Genomic DNA, 16,972 nt, shown 5'->3' with positions numbered 1-16,972 from the left:
CCAAAGTGGTTAAAAATGAAAGAAATCTGTCCCATGCTATTGTGTGGATGAACCTTGAGGATATAATGCTAAGTGCAATAAGCCAATCACAAAAGGATAAAAACTGTATGATTCATCTCATATGACAAAATTGGAGTAGTCAAATCATGGAAACAGAAAGTAAATGGTAGTTACCATCACTGGTTATCTGATGAAGGGCCGTGGGGGGAGGGAGAAATGGAGAGTTTTTGTTCAATGAGTATAGAGTTTCAGTTTTGCAAGATGAAAAATTCTAGGATTCTCTTACACAGCAATGTAAATATAGTTAACATTACAGAACTGTGCACTTAAAAATTGTTAAAGGAGCACATTTTATATTATGTATTTTTCACCACAGTTAAAAATTAAATTAAAAAAATGACATTGATGTGATATAAAATGCACTGGCAGATTAAATTAAAACCTCCTCAGATCATCATGCCTATGAAGAAGAATTGGTTTGAATAAGTTTCAAACTTGTTACTGATAGATTCTTAATCATTTAGATGTATACCACAAAATACAGACAGCTGAAAATCAGAAAGGCCAAAGACTTGTAAAGTTAGTACAAAACCATTGATACAAGATAGTTTGTGCTAATACTGATGGATGAACCAGCTGTCTGTTTCAATCCATACCAACTTTTAGGAAGCAATTACAAAAGTACAAAAGGTCATCTATAGGTGCATTTTGATTGTCTACTTGATCATGCAATGTTAGGACAAGTGGATGTTTAATGTTATTATACTATTATAATAATACTATACAATTATATAATAATAGATTCAGGAGTGATAGTGATTATTATTTCATCATCATAAATGCACATTTAAATCTAAATTATATTCTTTATTGCATAATACTCATTAGTGTCTTAATCAATTTGTACCACTATAACAAATCATCATAGACTGGGTGGCTTAAACAACAGGAATTGTTCTGAAGGCTGGAAGTCCAAGATCAAGGGTGTCGGCCTCAGCCGGTTTGGTTCTGGTGAGGACCCTCTCCTACTTGCAGACTGCCAACTTCTTTGTATCCTCAAATGGTGGAAATGGAGTCAACGAGCTCTCTGCTCTCTTCTTATTAGGATGCTAATTTCATTTATGAAGTCCCTACTATAACTTTTTTTAAGTTTCTATTTTTTTTTTAATTTTTTTTTATTTTGGCATATTATGGGGGTACAGATTTTAAGGTTTCAATAAATGCCCATTTCCCCCCCTCCCCCCAAAAGTCTGAGTCTCCATTATGACCATCCCCCAGATGGTGCACATCTCACTCATTATGTATGTATATACCCGCCCCCCTTCCCCCTCCCACCTCCCCAATACCCTATTACTGTAGCACCTATGTGTCCACTTAGGTGCTACTCAGTTAATACCAGTTTGCTGGAGAATATATCTGGTGCTTGTTTTTCCATTCTTGGGATACTTCACTTAGTAGTATGGGTTCCAGCTCTAACCAGGAAAATATAAGATATGCTATATCACCATTGTTTCTTAGAGCTGAATAGTTCTCCATGGTATACATATACCACATTTTATTAATCCATTCTTGGATTGATGGGCACTTGGGCTGTTTCCACAGCCTTGCAATTATGAATTGTGCTGCTATAAACATTCGAGTGCAGGTGTCTTTTTTGTAGAGTGTCACTGGATCATTTGGGTAGATGCCCAGCAATGGGATTGCTGGATCAAATGGTAGATTCACTTGTATCGCTTTAAGGTATCTCCATATTGCTTTCCACAGAGGTTGAACTAGTTTGCAGTCCCACCAGCAGTGTAGGAGTGTTCCTCTCTCTCCGCAACCACGCCAGCATTTATTGTTTGGAGATTTTTTGATAAAGGCCATTCTCACTGGGGTTAAGTGATATCTCATTGAAGGCTAAAACAGGACCCACACCTCTCACCTCTCACAAAAACCAACTCACGCTGGATAACAGACTTAAACCTAAGATATGAAACTATTAGAACTCTAGAGAAAAAAGTTGGAAACACTCTCCTAGACATCGGCCTGGGCAAAGAGTTTATGAAGAAGTCCCCAAAGGCAATCACAGCAGCAACAAAAATAAATAAATGGGACATGATCAAACTACAAAGCTTCTGCACAGCCAAAGAAATAGTCATGAAAGTAAACAGACAACCTACAGAATGGGAGAAAATTTTTGCATCCTATGCATCCGATAAGGGACTGATAACTAGAATATACTTAGAACTCACGAAAATTAGGAAGAAAAAATCAAATAACCCCATTAAAAAGTGGGCAAATGACTTGAACAGAAATTTTTCTAAAGAAGACAGAAGAATGGCCAACAAACATATGAAGAAATGCTCAACATCTCTAATCATCAGGGAAATGCAAGTAAGTTTCTATTTTTTTTTTGATGAGATTCTTATTTAGAACACTGGGAATAAAATTTTCAGTATAGTTTTATGGAAAAGAGAAGTGTCAAGTAAAAAGTGATGTAAAGATTTCTATCAGCTAACCTAATGCATATCTAATTATCTAGCCAGTTCTTAGATTATACATATGTATAAACTTAAGCTATACTTATCTATAGTCATCAACCAATCTTTCCCTCAAAAATGACATATTTTTTCCAAAATTCTCCATAAATACTTAAAAAATATTATCCTGAATATGAGTGCAAAAAAATGATATAAATTTGTTGCTTTCTTACATTTCTTTAGTTTGTGTGTACTTTTTTCAGTTCTCTAATTGGTCCATTTGAAAGTCTGAAAAATTGAAATTAGGAGAAACTTTTCTAATTTGATTATGAATTAGCTAAAAATTAGCTTCTGGGAAAGACCCATCATATTTCCACCTCTCTATATAATTTTTTAATTTCCAGAGTGAAGCATTGATAGCATCAATGCCTTTTACATTTCTTTCTTAAATGATGGAAAAGTTTATTCAAATCAAGTCTTACAAAGAATCTTAGCATTTAAAACCCATGAAAGTCAAACTTTTCTGATAAGGGTATAAAGGCCTATCAGAATCTCACTTACTTACTTTTATCCACACCCTTATTTCCATCAAAACCCCACCCGAAGAGGCTTTTCAAATTACCAGAAATTTACTTAGTTCAATTAGAAAACCTGTGGATTCCACTATTTTCAGGTTCATTTACTAACCTAAAATCCTAAGACCAAGACTCAGTTTACATTTAAATGATTTACCTAAAAATCGGTCCTATATTTTAGCAAATTTGTAATTAATCATACAAAGGAATGAAATAAAATGTCATTCATATTTTGTCCCTGCAAGTCTTCAGGACAAAGTAACATAAAAATATAACAATGTATTCTTTTATATTTCTGTACTAAGGGAGACAGAATTTGAGATACAGTACTCTAGAGCCTCATAAATTAAGATAGTGTGACAGCCACAAGAAAGTATGAGCTGCCTAAATCATTTTATTTAATTCAAGTCAAAACAAGACTAGATACAAAAAAGAAATGTGTTGTTTCATTAGAATTCAGAACTCATGTTAAGACCACTACCTCTATCAGAGTATTTAAATTTAAAATCATTGTTGAAAGGGCATTGGAATATCCTCATTTTGTGTCAATGGCAATTCAGCAACATGGAGTTTAAAAAAGCACTGAGCCCCCAAAAGGTAAAACAAATGCTTAGATGAAATAAGGTGCAGAGATGCTTTGGGCAACCATGCCATGGATATTCTGATGCTCAGTTTTAATTTCTGTTTCATTAGACCCAGATGGTGCCGTTTCTCAACATACCTAGTAGAAAAGCAAGAGCAAGATGTTCACAAACTAACAGACTTCCAGTGATGAAAATGTGACTGTTAATTGCAAGGTTTTATTTCCAGATGTTCAGATAGCTGAGTGTTTTTCAGACAGCACAAAAAGCTTGGCAGAATAGCTCCAAGAAAGTAAAATAAGATAAGTGATCAAAAAACTACTGAAGTTTGAGAAATATGAAACTACAATAAAAGAGTGGATATTCGAAAAATCATAGTGATGGGAACATCTGGAAGATATGTAGAAGATGTTCTAGGAAGTAGAACAATAAGTTTAGGTTCTATTGTGTGGAAATTGAAGCTCATGATAATTAAGTTGAATAGTAAAATATATAATATCTTTCTTTTACTAGGCCTATAATGTGAATGTAAAAAATTCGATAACAAAATTCATAAGTTGATGCATGTTTAAATAAGCAAATGATTTTATGCAAAACGTACATGGTTCTTTTTTTTTTTAAGTGCTCCTATAGTTCTTCATTATTTAAAAAATTCCATTAGTGCAGAATAATACTATATCTTCACTTAAAGACAGTTACAAATATAGGATACAAATATCCTATAAAAAGTAGATTCTGCATGTGTATAAATATTTCTTAGGAAGGACCATTGAAAGGTTTGATTTCATTTCAAGTAGATTTGTGAACATGCTAAGAAATCAAATATGTGTGACTTTTGGAGAAGTGAAAGAGGGAAATTTTCATGAATTATGATGACCAAACATTGATCATATACTAATATCTGTAAAACATTTTTAGAATATGCACTCCCAGTATGTGTATTAAGTTTGGCAATAAAGAATAAACTTGTACTTATACTCTAGCATTTAAACCACATTGTAAAGTATATTTTAAAATGGAGAAGGTAGCCTCTAGGTTGGATATAATGCATGTGGAAGGGCAATGGTCCTGCCATAACTACTAAAAATTTAAAAAAAAGATAATTTCTAAAACAACAATTTTGAGAAATTCAGAGTACTCTAGATTAGTGAAGACTAGGTGAAATAAAATTTCAGAAATGAAAGAGACTTTCCTATGAGAGCTCCAACTTCCAGATCTCTAGTTGTTTTCTGGAGGTATTTAGAAAACATAGATATAAGGCGAGGATAGCTTGGGTTAGGTAGAGGGTCTCTGCTTGGGGAAAGAGAAGGAGGCAAACCTTTTAACAGTTGTATAGTCTTTAATTATGGACTGATATTTGGGGAATCCGAAATGTATGTCCAGCTTCCACCCTGAGATATTTATTGACTTCTGGGGTGGTATTGGGGGGCTGAAAACTGTACTGAATGAAATACTCTGTAGCTTTTTGGTGCTTAGGGGACAACGTCTTGCCTCGAATACCTTCAAACTCATGCTCATCCCTGCTTTAAGATATACATCATATGCCGAATCTCCATGGCATGGAAGGTTAAAAGAGAAGCTCACAACCTTTCAATGGTGAAAATGAATCTCCCACAGTGTTTCAGAGCCATGGAAGCAGAGGTCCGCCAGGTACCCAATCAAAACTCAGATGAAAGTCTTACTAAAACTCAAATTTACCTTGACAACAAAACTTTTCTTTATCTTTCATCATTGTAAGTAATTCACTGCACTTCTTGCTTGTTGATTTCTGGAGAGAAATCTGATGTAGTCTTTATTCTGTACCTTTATAGATAAGAAATTATTTTCCCTTCTGTTTTTTTTTTTCAATATTTTGTGTTTGTCATTGGTTTTTCTGCAGATTGAATATGGTATGCCTTAGGTGTAGATTTTTTGGTGTCTATCTTGCTTAGTGTTCTCTGAGCTTTGTGTATCTGTGGGTTGTTGTGTGTGAGATTAAGTTTGGAAAATTTTGAGCTATTATTCCTTCAAATATTTTCTTTATCTCTTTCGTTTGTCTACTTCTTCTTTCTTCATGTATGTGTACGTTGCATTTTTAGTAATTGTCACATGGTCATTGGATCTTTTATTCCTTTTTTGTTGTTTTTATGGTTCTTTTTTCTCTTTACTTGACTGTGCTTGGGGCATCAAAGACATTCTTCATTTCTGTTAACAGTGTATTTTTATTTCTAGTATTTTATTTTAATTCTCTATTAGTGTTTTTATCTCTCACTTACATTATCAATCTGTACTTATGTACTGTGCACTTTTTCCATTAGAGCTTTTAGTATATTAATCAGGGTTGTTTTAAATTCCAAGCCTGATAATTTCAAAATCACTGTCATACATATCTGTGTCTGTTTCTGAAGCTTGCTTTGCCTCTCCACACTAGGTTTATTCTAAGCTTTTATCATGCCCCAGAATTTTTTTGTTTCTTGAAAGCCATATATGATGTATTGAGTAATAGGAACTAAGATAAATAGGGCTTTAGTGTGAAGTTTTATGTTTATCCATCTAGGAGTTAGGCTGTGTTTAATGTTTGCTGTAGGTATCAGAAGTTTCTTCTAGACTTCTTGCTTTGGTCTCCCTTGTTATGTTTGGGTTTCCACAGAAACGCCCTTTTAGAAACAAATCTGTATCTTTCACCTCTCAGTTATAACTCATTATTAATTTACTGAACTCTCTTAATGTGGTGCTAGACATTATGGGAAGTGAAGCATCTACAATGTATGCTTTGTTTAAATCTCAGGTTTTTTAGTGGGCTCAAGTAAATGGGATGTGACTTTCAGAAGAGTTATTTAGCCTTTTTAAATTATCCCCTATGTGGGACAGGAAGAATAGCATGGACTGGAGCTGTCTAATTGCTATTCTTTTAGATCAGATGAGACTCTGATAAAGTAGTTTGACTTGAGGAAAGGCCTTTGATATGGAGGACTGAATATTCTGGCCATATTTCAAAATGGTTTCCATTCCCCTGTGTGTTTTTCTAAATGATAACTTTTTCCTCTTCTTTCTCAGAGCACAAAGGGCCTTTCTTCTGATATTTATCATGGGAACCAGGGACTCGTGAAAAAAAAAAAAACTCATAAAAATGTGGGCAATCTTTCTATGGTTGTGTTGCAAGAAGTTTGTAGCCTTCAAACTAGTCCATGTTCAGCATACGGCAATTTTGTTAGTTATTAATGCCATGTCAGTGCTCTTATAAGTTACTAGGTCTAGCACCTTGTGCCTTCAGTAAGTTAATGTCAGCTATGATGTTCTATATTTGTGTCTCTCCAGTTTTCAGGGCTTTGGGTTGCACTGTCATGTCAAATATCTGATGGATCTAAGAAGAGTCATTGATTTTCAATTTATTCAGCTTTTTTCTTATCGTAAGCATAGGATTGATGACTTTCAAATTGTTTAAAAGTCAGAGCTGAGACTGGAAGATATATGACTGATTTTAAATAGAAATTATGAAAGCCAAAAGAGAGTGGAACAACATATTGAAAATATTGAAAAACATGAACTTAAAATTCTGTATCCAGGCACAAATATATTTAAAAAAAATGAAGATATAATTAAAATGTTTTCCACAAAGAAATATTATGTTGCCATCAATTATACACTGAGAAATAATAAATGGATAAAGGAAAAATTATCCCAGATAGAAGCATGAAACTTCAGGGAAAAAAAAGTAAAGAGCATTATAAAGGTTGTAGATATGGGGAAAATAGAAACTAATGTTATATTTTTAACACTCCACATTTATATGCATGTGTTTGCATATCAGACATTTTATAGAAAGTAGAGAATTCTTAACTTAAAATAGATTGCAGTAATTTAAGGATGCATATTGAGAACTTTAGGATAACTATTAATATCACAGCATAAAAAATATAAAATTATAAAGCTAAGAAATAGAAAAAAATGGATTATTAAAAAGGAGGAAGATGAAATAAGCATATGTGCAAATTTTACTATTTTATCCTGCATTTCACTTTATCATCTTGTGTATCTATTTTGGTTCATATGATTCAATTTGGAGGCCAGTGGTTAAAAGAAGACAGTATTGGAAACTGAAAGTTTGAATTCATTTGTTTGTTCCTCTTTATATGGTCTTTTGAAGAATTTCCTTTGTTTGGATAATAATTATTTAGGAAATTGTTGACATTTATTTTGAAGGAAGAACCTAAGAACACATAGTATATTAAGCAAATTTTTAAAAAATCTTGAGGGTAGATGGCCAGTTTATACTTCTAAACTATTGTATGGTAATAGTTGAAAATACTACACCAGAAAGGCAGGTTATGTATGTGACTTAAATTCTTAAAATTATTGCTAACTTGTGTTGTTTTCCAGAACAGATATTAAGTGTGAATAATTTAGGATTATATTAAGAAATAACATTTATTAACTGATTTTATCATCAAAACCTTGAGCTTAATGTAATCTTCATATCACTAAATCTAAAAATGCAACTTTCATGCAAGTCTCTTTGTACTAAATCATTTTCTATGGGATATGATCAAAATTTTGGGAAATGTATTTTCTTATATTACATTCATTCAAATTCTATTTGTGGAACTATTTACTCCCATCACAGTAGGTAGTAAATAAGATGCTTGAGAAATGTTCTAATTCTATTCTGATTGTTAACTAATCTCTAGAATTTTTTCTGCCTAATACTTCAGCAGGACTGTAATGCAGTATAAGCTAAATCCCTTTGAGGAACATGCCATGTCCTGGTGAGATAATAAGAGAAGGTTGTGAGGAAGTTCCTTTTTCTTTCCTTTAAAAATAATATTAAAAACTTTTCACATTGAATGATGATTATACAGTGAGATTGTTCATTGTACAAAAGAAATTCATGTTTAGAATAAAATATCAAAAATCCTCTTTCATTCCCCACCAATTGGTTTATTCTCCTCAGAAGTAATCACTTTTCAGAGTCAGATGTGCCTTAGATTTCTAATCAAGCAATTACACCTTCTCCAAACAATGCTAGTTATATCTCTTTTCTAGTATTTATGCCATTTGTATTAGATTTGTCTATGTGCTGGTTTAGATCCCCTCAGGGTCACCTTACCCCAGACCTGTATGTCCCTCCATTCTCCTCTCTTGCCTCAAACTTCATTGCTTCACTCTTGACAATAAAGTATAAGATACTATTAATTCCTAAGCATATTAAAACCAAAAGTTTGGTGGTGTTAACTCTCTGTGAGAGCACAGTGGGACATAGGAGTCACTGGATAAATTCTTACTCCATTTTCCTTCCAGACTAGACTTTCTGAAGATAGTCCTGTGAGGCAGAGCAACCATCTGGACTTGAGACTATGTAGTGGCCAGCTCAGTAATGTAACCTTGTAGTGGCTTTTGTTGTCATCATTCCCTGCCTCATTGTACAGTCATCCCTTGTATAGTTAGGTGATTGGTTCTGGAACCCCTGAGGATAGCAACATCCATGGGTGTCCAAGTCCCTTACAGTTGGCTCTCTTAATGTCCATGCGTTCCACATCTGCATATACAGAGGTCCAACTGTACATCTAAAAAAATTAACAGTTCGTGAACTTTTGTCTCAAGATTTACTCCTTAGGGAATCTAAACTAAGACACCACCTATTTACTTATTTTTCCTTATTACATCGGCTGGGACCTTTAGAAACATATTGAGAGAAGGTGGTGATTTTAGAGATTTCATATACGTCTGAAAATAGCTTTATTTTGCCTACCCATTCAAATTTTTTTCTTTATTTAAATTTCAAAATATTAAGGAAATGCAAATGTTTTTGTCACATGGACACATTGTATAATGCTGAAGTCAAGGCTTTTAGTGTGCTTGTCACCAGAATAGTGTTCATTGAACCCAATAGGTATATCTTTATCTCTCACCCACTCCCACCTTCCCCCTTTCTTTGTTTCCAGTGTCCTTTGCATCTCTTTGTGCCCATGTGTATGCATGGTTTAGCTCCCACTTATTAATGACAACAATAGATGCTGGCATGGATATAGAGAAAAATAAACACTTATATACTGTAGGTGGGACTGCAAATTAGTACAACTTCTATGGAAAGCATTAGGGAGATTTATCCACTCAAATTATAATTTTTATGTATAGAATTATAAATTCAAAGTATTTTTACTCCAAAATGTAAAGTTTTTAAAATTTTTGTCTGACTTCGTAATTGTGATAAGAAATTGTATGTCAATTTTATTTTCCTTTTATAAAAAGGGGGCATATCTTATTCTTTTAAAAATATTTTAGAACTTTCTTTTTGTCCTTCTTATCTTTATCCTTTTTATCCTAAATTTTAATGGGAGGTATCTAAATTTATGTTTTTTCCCTATATTTCAATTTTATTTTTGATATTTCCATTCCACCAGAAGACTAGAATCTTTCTTTGCTTGAGAAATGATGTTCTCTAGAGTTACATTCTTTCATTATAATTTCTTCTTTTATATTCTTTCCTTTTAATTCTCTGGGGATTAGATGCTGGAGTTCCTGAATACTCCTTAAGTGCTATTCAACTTGACAATTACAATTTTCATCTCTTTGTTTTTTGCTCTACATTCCAGAAATATAATTTTACCTTTCATAGTACTGGTTTATTCTTCATCTATTTATTCTATCATTTAGCTTTTTAATAAATTTTCACTTTGGTAATGATATTTTACCTATTTCTTGTTCTTATACTGATTCTTTTCAAAAATTCCATCTTTTTTTATTTTTGTGGTTACAGTATAGTAACCTCTCAAATTACTCTACAAATATAATTTTAAAATTTGCTTGTTTCTTGCATTGTATCCCTTTTCTATGAGCTTAATAGTTTTGTTTATTTTTCTTGGTCCTTCTCTTTCCTGCTGTTGATTTTCCATAATGATTTCCTTAATCATCTGTTTATTTTTGATAAAGCAATAGTGGAATTTCTTGACTTCTGTAAATGGAATGCCTAGGAGTGGTGAAGCATGCTACAACAAGATCTCTCTCCTCCATTTCTAATCTCTGTTTTCTTATCGGTTCCTTTTGTTTTTCAGACAGCAATCTCCTGAAAGAAGAGATGGCTTCTGAAAATTCCAGGCTAATATAATACCATCTACCAACTTCAATATACTAGATTTGCTTTTGAAAACTTCAGCAGATGTTCCAAAAAATAATCTCTTTAGCTTAACATAGATCACATACCATAAATCCATTTTAAAACAATCACCAAAGAAATACATGTTAATTATAAAACATTTCAGTTTTAAATCAAACACAATATTATTTTCAAAAATAGTCTTCTCACTCTTATCTCAAGCTATGAGATACATTTTTTCAAAGTATTGGGTTATATGAAGTCAATTATTTTTTTCCAATGAGCTTTGAAAAGTAAAATGTTTCTTTTTCAAGTTAGTCTTGAAAAAGTATCACTCATGGAAAAGTATCACTCTTTTCCATGTCATTTAGGCTTTAAAATTCTGTCTGATATATATGATATCATAAGGAAGCTTTCTTCTTCTATTAGAATACATGCCAACGTATTGGCTTTCTTCATAAAACACAGATAAAGGGATAAAACTCTATGAAAATGCAAAAATGGTACCATTTATTTACATTTTCCATATTTGAGAGTTTTATTCCTGAACCTGTATCATATACTAGAACAAAATATTGACTGTAAAGTATAAGAAGCAAATATTTTTAGTATAATTGTTTTATAAGCTCACATTTATTAATATTATAGGGTTTAATTTGAGTTCCATAAACTTAAAAAGATTTTATATAACTTATGACTTCAAAGAAAGACTACGCTATATGATCTAATCCATGTACTACCAAATCTATAATTTATTCAACGTTCAAAACACCAGTAGAGTTATAGATTAAATTGTATTGATATAGGATGGGAGGACTAGCCTATTGGAAGGGGGGATATTTTCAGCATAAAGAGATTGCTACCAACTAGTGAGAAGTAGAAGAAAGAACCATGACGATCAGCATGAACCTGGGACAATTGCATAAGGAACTGAAGAGAAAAGCTCTAAACTAGAGATAAAAAGCCTATTTCAGAAAAGGATCAAAGCCCTGATGACAGAGAGAAAAACTGCAAAGAGCAAATTGCTGGAGGAGATCACAGAAATAAGCTCTCTTCTCTTGGAATGAACTTGCTGGAATTTCGTTGTACTGTTCAAAAAATGCTTTAAATACATCATTGAAGAGCTTCTTCAGAGACTCAAACTAACAGCTGAAACTGTTAAACAACTTAGTTGAAAGAGGGAGAAGAATGGGTTTTGTTATGTAACATGTTATGCTTGCTTTAGAAACCTCTGAAGGCATTGAACTATCTATTGTGTATATTTACAGACTAAAAAATGTACACAGGGACACACCTTTTGTAACCAAAGTCATGCTAATTCAAATGGGAAAACATCCCATTTTGAGGTGTAGGCTAGAAGATGTACATAATAGAATATAGGACATGATAGATTTCATACACTGCTTTAGATTATTTTTGAGACTCTGTAGGTCTATATCTTAGTTTATTTTCTGCTGCTTTAACACTATATCACAGACTGGGTAACTCACAAAGTAAACAGATTTATTGAGCTCACTGTTCTGGAGCCTGGGAAGTCTGAGAGCATGGCACAGACATCTGGTGAGGGCTTTCTTGCTGCTTTAGCCCACAGCGGAAGGAGAAATGAGCATGCAATTGGACCAAACTTGTCCTTTTGTTTAGGATCCCACTCCCACAATAACTAACATGCTCCCACGATAATAGCATTAATTCATTCATGAGGGTATAGTCCTCAAGAGCTAACCACCTCTTAAAGATTCCACCTGCCCAAAACTGTTATGTTGGCAATTAAATTTGAGCATGAGTTTTGCCAGGGACAAATAAGCTATAGCAGTCTATTATTATAAAGAAATTTGTCCTTTTGCTACTAGATAGTGAGTGAGCTGATCATTGCGCACTCACATTTCATGTGGCTTTGTGTTCTAGTATCACATTTGTGGCATAAAATTCCAGTGAAAAGTTACAAAACTGTGTTTCTTTGTGAAGAATGACCCTGGAAAGAAATCCAGGTGCTGGTGGTAATGATTCATTAAAAGTATTAATGGTTTTATCCAGAAAATTAATATTTCAATAAATTAAACATTGATTGTCAAATTATATGGCAGCAAAGAAATTTGAAGTTGTCAAATCCTCCATAAGCTCTAGGAAACAAGAAAAGCGATTTGTGAATCTGATTCAGCAAATGTTCTAAATAGTCCAAAATTTATTCTTATTGTGAAAGATAAAACTTTAGTAAAATGTGAAAAAGCAATTAACTTATAATATGAAATAAACAACTTCCTTAGAAGGAAATGTGCCTTTGGAAATGTTTATTTTAATAGCTGTATAAATAAACTCTGGTCCCATATTATAAATGCATTTAAAGTCTGAAGGGTATCACTGACATTTTTCATTATACTGTATTGCATTTGAAGAAACAAAAATCATGCTTCTTGAATTTGTGAAGGTCTCAGAAAGCACTTTATCAGTGCTTATTCGAAGGGTGTACTAGATTCACTTACAATTATCAGGAAGAATTCATGATTTAGTGAAAGTAAAGTACAATTGAAATCCAAGAAATCTGGATTATAGCCTTGATTTTGCTGTGGGATAGATGTGTGATTTTGTTCAGCCCATTTGATCTTCCCAGGGTTTGTACCCTTCCTCTCTTAACTGCAGGGGATGAAGTCGTAAATCCAGATGCAACCCTCCTAATTCTAGCTCTCAAGTTGCTATGCTCCTTCTGATGTTCTTTGTACACAAAATAAGTTATCAGTGTCCCAAAGTATGTGCAGATGATTATAAGCCACTTCAGCTGCTCCTCACTTTATATGTTGGCAGCACGACAACTAAAAAAAGCTTTTCTGCCATGAGATGAGTAAGAGATTGAGATCCATCTCTACTCTGCGAGCAGACTGGCTTCTCTTCTATCTGCCATACGCCCTCAGAATGAGTGGGATGTGACTGCCAAGCCAAACTTAATGAAACTGTAGATTTGAACATTAGCCTAAAATACAGAAAAAAGTTAAATGCTATTACAACTGCCTACAGTTCCATCTACCCTTCAACTAAATATTCATTGATGGGATTCTGTCATTTTAATACATTTTGGTATTCAAATATTTCTGTAGCTTTTCCCTCTCATCGTTTTATCCTTGAGAATAAAGTTTGTGTCATTTTCTCTTTATCTATGAAGAAATATAAAAAGGGGGTTATAATGGGTTTGATAATACAAATCACTTATGCTCTATATTCATCCGTGACTTTTGTTAGAGAGAATTAAAGAAGAACAAGATGTCTGGAGCTGGTGTTAACCATATGCCTCCACCTGAAGTCCCAAGAGAGATGTCAAGATAAAGTTTCATTATAAATTTAATTTTACAGGGAAGAGATTTTTCTAGTGCTCCCCAGTAGTGAAAATATCACTGAAATAGGCTGGGTTTTTCAGTGAGGCTTCAGGGGTCCATTCAGATCTGATTCCCTCTGTGAATCTGGACTGTCCCCACTAAGCAGAAGTGGTTGCTCATTACCAGCTCTGTTGTCCACTTCACAGTCTATTTTGTATGCACACATCCTAGCATCCATCACTTTTTAATGAAAAATATCTACTTATATGTTTTCTAATATGATGGAGTAATTTTTGAGGACATACTTATTCATTTCTTCTAATCTAAACACTAAGAACCAATTGGCACATAGTAGGCACTTCATAAATGCATGCTGAATAAATGCATAAGTCATGTATCCCAAATTCTAACTGCACCCTCTGAAAATTCTTTGTCAGTAGATCTACAGTAGATGATGGTGGAACTTTGCCCAACAAATTAATCGCCAAAATTTAAGAGGGATTGAGGTTGCCTTTATGAAAATGAGAGAAAAAAATTATTTAGCTAATGTTTATTCTCACTAATATTCATAGAGAGCTTAATTTATGCCAGGCTCTATCCTAAGTTCTTTACAAATATTAACTAATTTAGTCTTTACTCAACCGTATGTGAAAGATACCGTTATGATTCGCATTTTACAGATGAGGAAACTGAGACATAGAAAGGGTAAGTAATTTCATCAAAGTCCTACAGACATTGGTAGAGCCAGGATTCCAAGCCACAAAGTCTTGTTTCAATGTTTATGTTCTTAACCATCATGTTAAGTTCCTTGCAACTACACTGTCATCAATCATGTGCAACCGTACTTTTAGGATCAATAAAGCTGATTTAACATATTATAATTGTAACATATCATTCGGGGGAATCTTTAGTCAGCTATACTGACTATATTTAATTTAGGGTTGTTTTCATTACTTAACAAAATTTTAGCTCTAGGAGATAAAGGTAAAGAATCACCCCATTTAGAAAGAGGACTGGTATCACAAAAAATCTTCTGCCATCAATTTTATTTATAAGTCTGAGACAATATACGATTCAGTTCTCCCACATAGACCAGCTAAGTTTGTTGAACCAAGGAGCAATTCAAGGAAGCTTTGCAAATTTCCACATTGCCCACCACTTGTGCTTTTGTTTTCTACATTGCCTTACTGCCCTCCCAATACGTGTTGGCCGTCTGATGATCCTTGTCAAAATAAAAACAGAGTGATGATGCAGAGTTCTGTGGCCCAGACATTGAAAATACTCCTGTGATTGCCATACTGCTGGCTTGCATTTCAGCAGTGGGGTAAATATTTTATTAATCCAAAACTGTCTAAAGAAATGGAAGAGAAGGGGAAGAAAAGCTCAAAGTAAACACATACTTGGCATCAAGGCCTGTATTGTAAAACAAATTTTGAATTTTCTGGGTTCAGAGGTCATTACGATACTGATCAAATAACGAATATAAATTTGTGCTGTATTTTTTTTTTCTGGAAAAAAAACTGATAATAAAGCTGTCAGACTTGAGAGAGACATATCCTAAATTGCTGAAGGCTTTCCTACTTCTTCAACTTCAGCTTCTCTTTGGGAAGCCCTAATTATTGTAAACTAGTATCTCAGGACCTGGCAGGATCAATAGTAGTTTTAAGTTAAATTCCTTTTAGTGACTGAGTCACATTTTCATAACTTTGAGTAGTACTTTTTGTTTTATCTTTTGCAAAAATATAGTCATTTAAAGTAAATTTTCTATACATATAATGCATTTTAATTAGGTAATTGAAGTTTGTATTACTAACTCAGAACCGTTTTTAGTAAACTTTCATAGATACAATTTTTCATATCCTGCACAATGATTACCTGTGATTATACTAAAAAAAAAAATCTGAACTAGCACCTCTTCTTAAATTAACACTTGCAGAGACTGATTTTTTTAGCTTTTAAACTACTATACTTAAATATATTATCCAACCATGTTATTTAAATTAATATGCCTGAAATAAGTAATATTTTTAATAACCTTATGAATACAGTAGTAAAATTAATTAATTCTTAAAAAATCAATATATTCTTGAGTATGAAAGAATAATTTTCAATGTTCCAGAAACCCTAAAACCTGATAAGGTCTCATTTCAGAAAATTCTGCAACTACAGAAGTAGGAAGTATGTATGCTCCATGTCATAAAATCAACTCATAATTTGAATCTTCTTATTTATTTGTTGGTATCTAGCATCTTTACACATTATTGATTTATTCCTTCTTCTTGACATGTGGTTCTTATAATGTAGTGCTGAAGGGTTTTTTTCTTACTTCTCTGGTGGCTTCCTTTTTTTTTTTTTTGAGACAGAGTCTTGCTTTGTTGCCCAGGCTAGAGTGAGTGCCGTGGCATTAGCCCAGCTCACAGCAACCTCAAACTCCTGGGCTCAAGTGATCGTACTGCCTCAGCCTCCCAAGTAGCTGGGACTACAGGCATGCACCACCATGCCCGGCTAATTTTTTTTCTATATATATTAGTTGGCCAATTAATTTCTTTCTATTTATAGTAGAGACGGGGTCTCATTCTTGCTCAGGCTGGTTTCGAACTCCTGACCTTGAGCAATCCGCCCGCCTCGGCCTCCCAGAGTGCTAGGATTACAGGCATGAACCACCGCGCCCGGCCTTGGTGGCTTCTTTTCAGTCTGTTCTGCCAGTTCTTCAACCTCCATCCAGCCCATAAATGTTGATTTTCCTCTATTGCTATAGCCCAGACATTGCTCCTAAATTTTTTTTTGCAGATCTTTAACCCAGCATCCCCATTTGAATGATTAATTCATCTTTCTCTTTTTATCAAAAATAATTTTAAAAATCCAACCTACAATATCTATTCTCCTCTGGCAATGTTCCCTATACAGTCGTCATTGCTTAATAACAAGGATACATTCTAAGAAATCATCATTAGGTGATTCCATCTTTGTTCAAATA

The sequence above is a fragment of the Microcebus murinus genome, chromosome 9 (genome assembly GCF_040939455.1).
Source record: "Microcebus murinus isolate Inina chromosome 9, M.murinus_Inina_mat1.0, whole genome shotgun sequence".
In the NCBI taxonomy this organism is placed as follows: Eukaryota; Metazoa; Chordata; class Mammalia; order Primates; family Cheirogaleidae; genus Microcebus; species Microcebus murinus.
Note: the sequence above shows the minus strand (reverse complement) of the source record.